This window comes from Mesocricetus auratus, unplaced genomic scaffold (genome assembly GCF_017639785.1).
Source record: "Mesocricetus auratus isolate SY011 unplaced genomic scaffold, BCM_Maur_2.0 Super-Scaffold_100676, whole genome shotgun sequence".
Lineage (NCBI taxonomy): Eukaryota > Metazoa > Chordata > Mammalia > Rodentia > Cricetidae > Mesocricetus > Mesocricetus auratus.
The window spans coordinates 175,216,873-175,228,495 of record NW_024429266.1 but is presented as its reverse complement, the minus strand read 5'-3'; the positions used below and the strand labels follow the sequence as shown (position 1 = coordinate 175,228,495).

At 49.6% G+C, this 11,623-nt stretch overlaps 1 protein-coding gene across 2 annotated transcripts in view; it reads left to right on the top strand.

The window, feature by feature from the left end:
• The first annotated feature begins 329 nt into the window (after window positions 1-329).
• Vgll4 (vestigial like family member 4) overlaps window positions 330-11,623 on the top strand; it is a 108,351-nt gene continuing 97,057 nt past the window's right edge. Inside the window, exon 1 of one of the 2 annotated variants that reach the window (XM_013110403.3) lies at window positions 330-581. The gene's annotated coding sequence lies outside the window, so the exon portion shown is untranslated. Of the gene's footprint in view, window positions 582-1,278; window positions 1,411-11,623 lie in introns of those variants that run through there. The other variant, XM_005066120.4, reaches the window with a different exon arrangement.

Genomic DNA, 11,623 nt, shown 5'->3' with positions numbered 1-11,623 from the left:
GCAGGTGGAGCTGTGGTAAAACCAGCCAGAAGTCCAGCCTCTGTCTGTTTTATGAAGTTAGCGGCTGGTTATGCTAAGCAAATGTTTTCCTTAATTGTGGCAGTACGAGAAAAAACAATGGAAGGCCCAGGGCTGCCGGACCGGGGGCGTGTCCACTTCCCCCACCCCAAACATCTCCGGAGAATGACAGCTAAAAATTAAAGCCAGGCTTGGCCTTCTCCGGGTCACGTGCCCTCGCCAGAACGGGCACCAATAGGAAGCATTTCCCTCCTCCCCCGCCCCTGCCCGTCCCACTGCAGAGCTGGCTGGTGGCAGCACGAGTTTGCCCAGCGCAGCAAAGTGCAGCGCGCGCGCCCGCTCGAGCGCCCTGTCCGCCGCTCGGATTTTCCTGTGTTTCCTCTTCTCAGCTAGGGGGTTGGAGAGGCCACGCGTGAGTGTGGACGCGTGTGCGCGCGCGCGGAGTGCTGGAATGGGAGGGAACCCAGCTGGCTCGGAGTGTTTTGATACGAGGCTACCCTTCTGATTGTGTGGCACCTCGAGTCCCTACCTCCCAAGCCTGCGCGACCGCTCTGTGCCTTCAGGTATGTGTGACTGTAGGACTGTCGCGTTCCGGTGGCTTTGGGCGTGGGGTTTGGTGACCAGAGGGTGAGGCTGCGAGTGGCCCGCTGTGGCGCGCGGCGGAGCTCCCGCCGCGTGGGTGCGAACGTGGAGCCTAGACTCCTTGGCGGCTACCGCCGCGCCTGCCCTCGGGCTGCGGGGAGGCGGGTTGGTGTGGAGTCTACGAAGGTGGCTCCGGCGCTCCGCGTGGCCGACTGAGCGGGCAGGTTACGGGGAGACGCGCACGGAGCGTGGCGGGACGGTGGGGCGGAAGCCTGCTGTGAGCGCGTGGGGACTCTCGTGGCTGGTGGCGGCAGGCACCTGGACACCCACCAGAGTGCCCACGGGTGTTCGTGCCTGTGCCGGGAATGTGCGTCCGTGGGGGTCGGGGGCGTGGCGCGTGTGGGATGCTGAGGAACGCCATGTCCACGTGCCCTGCCCCGCAGTAGCTGCTCGCAGGGAGCGTCGCGTCCCCAGCGACGTTCCGGGCCGGGGCGCTGGATTCCGAGCGCGCGGCGCCGGAGGGTACGCGCCGCTCGTGGCCGTGCAGCGCGGCTCCGCGGACTCACCTGGGTGCGGCCCCACCTGCCCGGCCCGAGGGGCGTGTCCGGGGCGTGCGTAGGGCGTGGCTTTGCCGGCCAGGAGGCGACCCGGCGAGGGCGGGCTGCGCCTCATTCCAAGGATTCCTCGCGCTCCCGAGCGTGCGCGCGTGTTGGAGAACCCGGAGGAGAGGAGCGCGTTCCCGGGTCCGCGTGCCTCGCCTCCGTCCTCTGCGCCCCCGGCGGGGCCCGACCAGCCCGAGGCGCGCAAGCGGTGAGTGCCGGGAACCCTGGCCCAGGTCCGGCGACCTTAGTAGACTGGGACCCGCCGCGGACCGAGAGCGGCTGCTCGTGCTCGCGGGACGGTCCAGCTCCGGCTGACCCGGGTCTCGGGAGTGCGCACAGAACCCGAAGCGAGTCACCCACTGGGTCTTCACCGCGGCGCTTCTGAGCTGCGGGACCCGGCCCTTTCCTCACACTTCCTGCCCCCTGCTCAAAACAGGACTGCGCGCCCTTCCAGCACTGAGTGAGGCCTCCCCGGAAAGCTCCGGTCTTTGCCTTTTTTTGGGTTTTGTTTTGCTTTGCTCAAGAGTCTTGAATTCATCACACCGAGCCATTGAGGTCTTAGGCGAGGATGACAGGACTTGCTGGGGCGGCCTCGTCATTAGCGCTTTCCTGGGTTTGCATGCGTCGTTTCAACGAGATGATTAAAAGTCGGTTTCACTTTGATCGTTGGTCCCGTTTGTGTGTTCCTTGTGTTTCTTCCTCTGGTTAATAAGAACCAGCAGCCTGGTGTGGGGGGAGGTGGGTGGTCTTGGAGTGTTTATCAGAACCCGCAATTTTTTTTTTTTTGAGACAGGATCTCTTTTTGTCGTCTTGACTGGTCTGGAACTTTGTGGACAAGGCTGGTCTCAAACCCAAAGAGATCCACCTGCCTCTGCCTAAGGGCGTGAGCAGCCAGCTCATGCAGAGCCCTCAGTTTGAAAGCTACTTCCACCCTGGCTGTGGAGTTTGACTTTTTTTCCCCCCTAAACCCAAGAAAGTAGACGCCTGTTTTTTTTACTTCTGGAAACAAGGTAAAAAAAAAAATACAGGTCCATTTGCGATTTAGGACTTGAAGGTCAGTTTTGCATACCATTCTGGCGAGCCAAACTTTACCTCCTCTTCAGTCTCTGTGGTCATTGTTCCCTGCAGCCGCTAATTAGGAATCCGCGCATGCCCACGAGGCCAACAGATTGGGACGTTTGGAGACCTCAGGGTTGGGAGGCGTAGAGTCCGGCAGAGCTCATAGTGTCTTCCTTCGAGATCTTGTTTCTCGTGCTCTCCCTTTAAATGATGGATTTATGGATACTTTCCTCAGAAGGTTCTTATACCCAGTATTCTTTGTAAAGTCCCTTGTCTCCGGCGGGGGGCGGGGTTACAGTTACGGTTACATTTGACTGAGAAACTGTCTCCCCCGCTTTATGTTATATTTTTATTTGTTTGTTTAGTTTTTTGAGACAGGGTTCCTCTGTGTAGCCCTGGCTGTCCTGGAACTAGCTTTGTAGATCAGGCTGGCTTCGAACTCAGAGATCCTCCTGCCTCTGCCTCCTGAGTGCTGGGACAAAAGATGTGCTCCGCCCCGCCGCCCCCCCGGCCCCCCCCTCGGCCCCTCCCCCCCGCGTGCTCCCTGAGAGCTTTGTGGGTTTTTTTTTTTTTTTTTTTTTGGTTTTTCAAGACAGGGTTTCTTTGTGGCTTTGGAGGCTGTCCTGGAACTCGCTTGGTAGTCCAGGCTGGTCTCGAACTCACAGAGATCCGCCTGCCTCTGCCTCCCGAGTGCTGGGATTAAAGGCGTGCGCCACCAACGCCCGGCGAGAGCTTTGTGTTTTAACTCTGGCAAAAATTTCATTTCAGGATCATTTGCCTTGCTACCTGTGAGTGTTTAACACTTCTGGTAAATCTGCCTTTGTTTTACCATTTGGGAGAGAGAATGTGAACTAATTTTTGTATTGACCAAAACACAGTATAATTAAGATAATTCTGCTACAAATAACCAGGTCTGCATTCCAAAACTGTGAATGCTGTAGTAAAAATAACTTCAGCACATTGTTTCTGGAGACTAGAGTTTGAGTCCTGCCATTTACTGGTTCCACCCCAGATAAATCTAAATATCCCAGATGATACCTAACATTCTGTTTTCGTTTTTTGGTTAACATTTTTAAAGATTCATTTTATATGTTTGGGTGTTTTACCTGCGTATATGTCCATGTACTGCATGCCTGCAGAGCTGGGGAGGCCAGAAGATGACTTCATATCCCCTAAAACTGGGTTACAGATGTTTGTGAGCCACTGTGTGGGTGCTAGAGACTGAAGTAGGACCTCTGCAAGAGCAGCCAGTGCTCTTAGCCGCCGAGTCCTCTCTCCAGGGCATTTTCTTTTCTTCTATGCGTGATTGACACGCTATTCCAGTAAACTGGAGAGTTTGCAGGCTTCCAGGAGAGTACTGCACTTACAGCAGATTTGGAGTCAGGTGTGGGAGAACCTCTGAGGAGAGGAAAGCCTTCCGTAGACCTGATCCTTGATGCTGCCTCCCCAGCTGACTTTGCAGTGACTCGAAGATTTCAGTGCTTCTTGCAGACAGCTCTGAGAGTAAAACGTCCACCTTTAAATGTTCTGTAGTGGAATGTCCTAGTCCTTCTGGAGTCAGCCTTGTTACCCACCACTGGTGACTGGCAACCACTCCACAGCAAAGTCTTTGTGTCTCCTAAGGTTATGTCTGTAGGTTATCTGTATAACCTTTAAAAAAAATAGGAAACAAGTAATGATAATAAAAGCTGTTTTGTGGGGGACTGGGGGTGGTCAGGTGGGTGAAGTCTTCAGTGAAGAAGTATGAGGACCTGAGTTCAGATCCCCAGTACCCGTTTAAAAGCTGGGCATAAGGGCTGGAGAGTTAAGAGTGCTGTCTGCTATTGCAGAGACTGGGAGACAGTTCCTCACACCCACAAGGCAACTCACAACTGTGTATAACTCCAGTTCTAAGGGATTGGATGTCCTTTTGACTTCTGAGGGTGTAGCCAAAAGATGGTGGTTAGCTGGGCAGTGGCTCATGCCTTTAATCCCAGCCCTTGGGAGGCAGAGGTTGGCGGATCTCTGTGAGTTCAAGGCTTGCCTGGTCTACAGAGTTGAGTTCCAGGACAGGCTCCAAAGCTACACTGGGAAACCCTGTGTGTGTGTGTGGGGGGGGTTCTATATTCAGTGAGAGACTCTGTCTCCAAAGCAAATTTAATTAGGAGACAGGAAAACACCCAAACATGAAAAGTTTTCTTGGCACTTTGATTATTTTATGAAATATTGTCAGTTGAAAATTCTGATAACAAAAGGCAAACACCTGGGAAATGTAAGAGATTTTAGGACGCTGATTTTCATTGTCAGGTTTTTTATTACCTGAGATAAGGTGTTGGAGATAGGAGAAACTGGAAAAGAGAAAAGTGTGTGTAAGAACTTTCTGAGGCTTGGTATAGTAGAATACACCTGTAATCCGAGGATGTGTCAGAGAACAGTCCCCTGGGCTACACATCAAGCTCTAATCAACCTGGATAAAGGAGACCTCATCTTAAAAAACAAAATAAATGAAAGCCTCCTCCAGTGGTGGGATTTGTTAGCTAAGGGTCATTCATGGTTCTTGGGGGAACCTTTCTAGAGTTAGCATAGACTACTGGCTGGAGTTTGATAGGAGACTGAGTGAATTAAGGTGAATGGTGCCAGCTGGTTGGCAGGGATTTGTCTACCTAAAGAACAAATAGCAATGACAAGAAACTTGGGCTGGGTTGACAGATCTGGAAGGCACATACTGCCAAGACAGGAAAGTAAGTGTTGACACCAGGGGTAGGAGGTGGAAATCTATGTGGGATATAGTTTAATAGTTCTTTGGCAAAGGAGGAAATCCTTCCAGAACTCCTTTGTGTGTCTTACACCTCACGTCTGCTAACGAGATATAGTCAATTGCCATTATTCACATTTGCGCGCTCTCGGCAGTTTGTAACTGCTTCTCGAAGCAGAGCTTGCACAGTGTGAGGTGGAGGTTGGGCAGGTTTGAGTCTCCACGCACACTTCCTCAAGGAGGTGTAACAGGATGATGCTCAGGCTTGTTTCAGTGCTCACACTGTGTGTGAGCATGCTGCGCTTTGGTGTGTGTTAAGGGGCAGGGACTGATGTAAGTACTGTGCTTCCTTTTCTCCAGTTTCATACTTTGCATGGGTGACTTGTTTCAAACAGCTTCCAGGTGTGATGTGAAGATGCTTCAGGTCCTTCAGCTAGGAAGACTGTGGTGTGCCCTGGGTGAAAAATGTGTATTGGAAGGAAGATGAGGTTCCAGGGTGCCTGGCAGAGTTGGGAGCTGTGAATTCCATGTTACTGAATCCACAGATACTCAGTAAGATATGTCTAAACAGAAACACTTGAAACAAGGCTGTGTATTGGTCAGTTGACAAAATGTGTTGAGAGGCTGAACATTTTTTTGTTTACTTTTATTTATTTGTATGTATGTGTATGTATGTGTGCGGGGTCCACTGAGGCTAGAAGAGGGTGCTAGAGCCTGTGGAACTAGAGTTGCAAATCATGTGAGCTACCATATGGGTGTTGTGAACTGACCCAGCTTCTCCATGAGAGAACATGCAGTCCTCTTAACCGCCACCAAGCCACCTCTCCAGCCCCCAATTCATGATGGTTTTACAGGACTTAATTATAGTAAGGTAAGAGAACTAACTGCAGCTACTAAGAGCCATGACCAGTGTGCATAATGATACAGTATATCTTGATTTAGAAGACTTATCTAGGAGCTGGGCAGGGTGGCATATACATGTAATCCCAGCACTTGGGAAGCAGGTGGATCTCTGTGAGTTTGAGGCCAGTCTGGTGTACAGAGTGAGTTCCAGGACAGCCAGGGCTACACAGAGAAAGCCTATGTGGGGGTTGGGGGGGAGCAAAACAAAAAGCTTATCTAGGTTTTGACAGGCTGGGAACTAGGGCCAGAAGAGGGCGTGGGATCCCCTGGAGCTGGAGTTACAGGTGATTGTGAGTCATCCAGTCTACTTTTATGTAGACTGACAACAGTGGTGAAAAATGCTGAGAATTAGGAGGTTGTTAAAAAAAAGGTCAAGCCTGAAGCTGTTAGACACAGTAGGTCAGTGTGCCTGTCACATGGTTTGTTCTCCATGGGTTCTCTGAGAGAGATGAATGAGCTTCAGCGAGCAGAGAGGATGTAGGTTGCCACCAGACAGCCTCGCCCAAGGGCCACACAGTGGGCTGTGAGTTTGACTCTGCAGCTCTGAGCCTGTGTAGATGGCCTCAGTTGGCTCACAGTCTACTTTGAAGTCTATGCACTTGTACTGTGGAGGCTGAGAACGAACTGTGTTCCAGGGCTGAGCGTGTAGCTCAGGGTAGAGTGGTTTCCTTAATGTACTCGAGGCCCTGAATTCTGTTCTCAGCACTGTGAAAAAGTAAGGATTTTTCTGGTGCTAATGGCATTGTAGTGGCTGAGGTTGTTAGACATTGTGTGGTAGCACTGTCTACCAGTTGGGGTTGTCAGGGACAGTGAGAAGTCATCTCTCCCTTTATGTGGGGTTAAGGAGGGCTGCAGAATCACTTGGGCCACTGTATCACGAGAAAACATTAACACAGTTAAGCAGTACATTCCTTTAGGATTGCGGGCCCAGAACAGTGCACTGTTGTTTTGTTCCAGCCCACTGAAGTCTTCTCTAGCTGGGCAGTGGGAGGTACCTCTTTCTGAAATCCAGTGTGCCCAGATTGAAGAGTAGGAGAATGCTGGGCGTTGGTGGCGCACGTCTTTAACCCCAGCACTCGGGAGGCAGAGGCAGGTGGATCCCTGGGAGTTAGGGGCCAGCTTGGTCTACAAATCCGGCTCCAGGACAACCTCCAAAGCTACAGAGAAACCCTGTCTTGAAAAAGAAAAAGAGTAGGAAGATGAATCATTCTTGAGGAGACTTGTTTCCTGCAGAGGTGTCACAGAAGGGACCTCAAGTCCTTGCAGGTAGCCGACACACCTGGAGCAGCTGAGCCACATTCTAGGACCATCTGGGCCATAGACAACAGCACTGGCTCTTGCTTTGTAGCTTACTGTGGAAGGTAACAGCTACCTGGAAGATCCCTAATTAGGATTTTAAGTATGCACATTTGTTTTTAATTCATAGAACATATAGGGATGTTACCTGTAGTTCAGGTGTCTGCTCTGATGAATTTTCAGGCATGATGGTGTACAGACATAAGGAGGTGTGTGTAAGTCAAAGCTGGCCAAGTCCTTGGCATCCTTGATGCTTCAAAGGATAGCCATGTGGGTCAGTTGCCCATTTTTGAACATGCCCAGGGATGGAAAGCTGGCCTGTCAAAGGTTCTACTATGGGTCTTCTTTAGTGGTGCTCCTGAGAAAAGAACAGTTGTGGTTTTTTTTTTTTTTGTTGTTATTTTTTGTTTTGTTTTGTTTTGTTTTGTTTTGTTTTTTGAGCTTTGGAGCCTGTCCTGGAACTCTCTTTGTAGATCAGGCTGGCCTTGAACTCATAGAAATCCTCCTGCCTCTGCCTCCTGAGTGCTGGGGTTAAAGGCATGTGCCACCACTGCCTGACAGAAAGAGCAATTTTTAATAGGCTATAATTCCACTGCTGGGGAGGTGGACGGGAAGATATCTGAGTAGACAGTTTAGCCAGATTAGCAAGGTCCATGTTCAGGGGCAAACCCTGTTTGCAAAGGCAGGGAGGGTACAGATGATTGAGAGGGACACCTGGTGTGGCTTCTGCCCCCTACATTGCATGTGCACACTTGTGTTACATACATGATCACCACACACAGCACACACATACTTTAAGAAATAGTAAAAGCAGAAAGAGGTGGATGAGGGAAGGCTGGCTCATGGGTGCTGAGTCACAGAGGGGAAGATATTCTTGTGTCCTGAAGGCTGAGATTAAAGGCAAGTGCCACCATGCCTGGCATCATTGTCTGTAGAGGGTTGTATTAGTTACTGTCCTGTTGCTGTGATAACATACGGCCAGGAGCAACTTGGGGAAGAAAGGCCTTATGTTGACGTACAGGTTCAGGATAGACTCGTGGCAGGGCAGGCATGGTGTGGTGGGAGCTGGAAGCTGGCTGATCACATTTTTTACACAAACAAGAAGCAGGGACAACAGTAAGTGAGGTCAAGCTGCAGATCCTCAAAGCGCACCCCACAATGACCACCTGGCCAAGGTTTATCTCCCCCAAGCAACCATGGGCCAAGTGTTCAAATACATGAGCCTATTGGGAAGTGTGTGTGTGTGTGTGTGTGTGTGTGTGTGTGTGTGTGTGTGTGTACACGCACCCCACAATCATTTTTTTTAAGTTTACTTCATGCTCAATTGATGTTTTGCCTGCATGCATGTCTGTGGGAGGGTGTCATAAGCCCTGAAAGCAGAGTTACAGACAAATGCTATGTGTAGGTGCTGGGAATTGAACTCAGGATCTGTGGAAGAACAGTCAGTGCTCTTAAATGCTGTGTAGTCTCTCCAGCCCCCATGCATGCACATTTCTTGTTCAAACCACTACAGGCACAAGGGACCTGGGGAAGAAGGTACGTGGCTGGCCACTTCATTAGCGTTGGACATCACAGCAAAGCCTAGCACACAATGGCCTTTCTGTGAATAAATTGATTTACTGATACTAGTGCCCTGTCTGTATTGACTTAACAAATGGTAAAACAGGAGACGAAGGAAAAAAAAGGGAACACAACACAGATGGAACATATTTTTTAGCAAGGAGAACAAACAGGGGTGGTCTGAGACGAGGCTGTAAATAGGGAGGATATGAGTAGGGATCTGGCTCCTCATGGAGCTGCAGTCATAATCTTGTTCCCAAGACAGGCACTGGTGTTCCCTTGTTGGCTGAAAGGGCACAAATACCTATTTATTTTGTGTGGAAGGGCAAAATGGCTTTTAGATTGTAGTTGAGCTTTGGGGTAGCACTGAATGCTCCCAAGTTTTAATAAACAGCTTTGGAGTTGGAGACCTCTTCCTCACAGTGAGCCGACTGGGGACAAGATAATCTTAGGAAAGGAGTGGGGTTGGCAGAGAAAACATATGAGCGTTTTCCCCCACCGTGACGCCCATACATACGTGTTTTGGTTCTCTTCATAGTTATGCTTGCATTTGACAATTGCCATGAAGAAAGGTTACAGGACTGTGAATGGGCTTGATTCACAGTGCTGTGCCGTGTTTTCTCACTCCAATGCTAGTCCAGGTGTCAGTATGTCAAACAATTCTGTATTTGGTTATTACTGTACTATAGACAGCATTATGGGGCTGCACTTAGACTGCCTTGCTGTTAGTTCTTGAGACTTCTTTGCAGTCTGAACTTTATTGGGTTCTGAGAATGAAGATGAGCCAGGCGGCCAATTCCCTCATGAAGAGGTTGGACAGTCCTCCAGGATGCACCTTCCCTGCCCTAATTCCTCCCCTCTGTCAGGACTCAGCCTCAGTTGCCATCTTTAGGGAGACCAGCCTAGATCACCCTGTGAAAAGTAGTGGCTGATACTTGGTCTGTTTTAGTCATTTTTCCTTTCTGGTTTGTTTTTTGAGACAGGGTTTCTCTGTGGCTTTGGAGACTGTCCTGGAACTAGCTCTTGTAGACCAGGCAGGCCTCAAACTCACAGAGATCTGCCTGCCTCTGCCTCCCGAGTGCTGGGATTAAAGGTTTGTGCCACCACCCGCCAGCTCTTGTTTCTTTTTTTATTCATAGGAAATTTTCTTGTTTTGTTTTTACTGAGTACTGGGGATGAGGCTTGCTCTCTTGCTGACCTACAAACCCAGTTCTCATCATCAGTAGGAACATATGCTGTTTTTTTTTTTTTTTTTTACAATTTGCTTAGTATACTTGCCACATGTATTGACATATTTTATTTCCTTTTGGTTCTTGTTTTGGGCTAGGGTCTCATGTGACTCAGGTTGGCCTTGAACTCTCTTAAATTATCTCCATGTATGTGTAGTTGTTGTGGATATGTGCACATGAGTGAAGATGCCCACAGAGGTCAGAGGTGTTAATTCTCCAGAAGCCGGTTACAGGTGTCTGTAAGCTGCCCAGTATGGGTGCTGGGAACCGAGCTCAGGTTTTCTGCAAATGGATGGAGTACAAACGCTTAACCTTCGAGGCATCTCTGCAGTCCCTGAACAGTGCTTTTCTTGCCTTGGCCTTCCTGGTGCTGGGATGACAAGTATAGATTCCCTTGTAGAGCAAATGCTTCGAAAACCCAATCCCTGTTCTTATCACATGTCAGGTTTCCACAGATGTCCTTTTATTAAGTGCCTCAACTGCTTTCTCCATCAGCCTTTCAGAATTCACCTTAGTCTCTGCAGGGCTTGGCTCATGAAATGGTTTGGAATTTCAAACCGCTGTTTGTAATCCACCATCACCTTAGGAGATCTTTGGAGATGCTTCAGGTTAGCAGGGTGACTGGTTGGAGGTGTAGCAAGGACTAAGTGTGCTGTCCTGTGTCCCCTGCATAGATAGGGTCCAGCAGCACAGTGACAGCACAAGCAAGAAATCTGCTGCTCACTATAGTTTTCTTTGAGATGCAAGATGGCCCAGCAGGTAAAGGCACTTGCCACCAAACCTGATGACCTGAGTTCTATTCCTAGGACCTATCCCCAGGAAGGGGAGAACCAACTGTGAGCTGCACGCTTACTCCCACATATATGCTGTGGTGAGCATTGGGGTTGGGAGATGGGGGAGATAAATGAATGTGAGCTGCCATGTAGGTACTGGGAATCAAACCTGGGTCCTCTGCAAGAGCAGCCAGTGCTCTTAACCACTGAGCCCTCTCAAAGCAGTGCTTTAGAAACCCATCCTTGTAGCTTGAGTTCTTGGAGAGTCGTGTGCCACACAGACCACCAGTTCTTTGGTGACAGATGCTTGTCTTGGTCCTGTTCCCTTCCTTTAACACAAAGCACATACTCTGCCTGTATCAAGTGAAGTCATACAGCAGGACGAAGGATCAGTGCCTCCTTGGAAGTCTGAAGTATTTATATTATGAAGGAAAGCCCAGCTGGCACACACAGAGTGACCTTCATAGTAGATTGTAGTAAATGTTGACTAATAGTGAGTAAATAATGCTAGGTGTCTTTAAAAAGTGGAGTTTCCAGCTTTCTCTCCTCAGTTCCTGAATTAATAGTGCGTGTTCCTGTGATAAGTGAATGTGTTTGTTTATTTGGTGGGGTTGTTTAATTCAGAAAGGGAAACTGGTCAGAACTAGCCTTAACTTTTAGGGATTTCTTTTCCCTTTAAATCTCTGCTGCCTCTGTTTTTCCAGAGGGAACAGTTCACTGGAAGTCAGTATCAATAAAAGCTTGGCAGTCTGGTCTGGGGTGAGGTTTGTGTTGTATGCAAGCCTGGCGTTCGCTCTACGGGACTGCAGAGAACAGACTCGTAAAACACTGTGGTACAGAATCAGCACTAGTGGTCACAGGGTACAT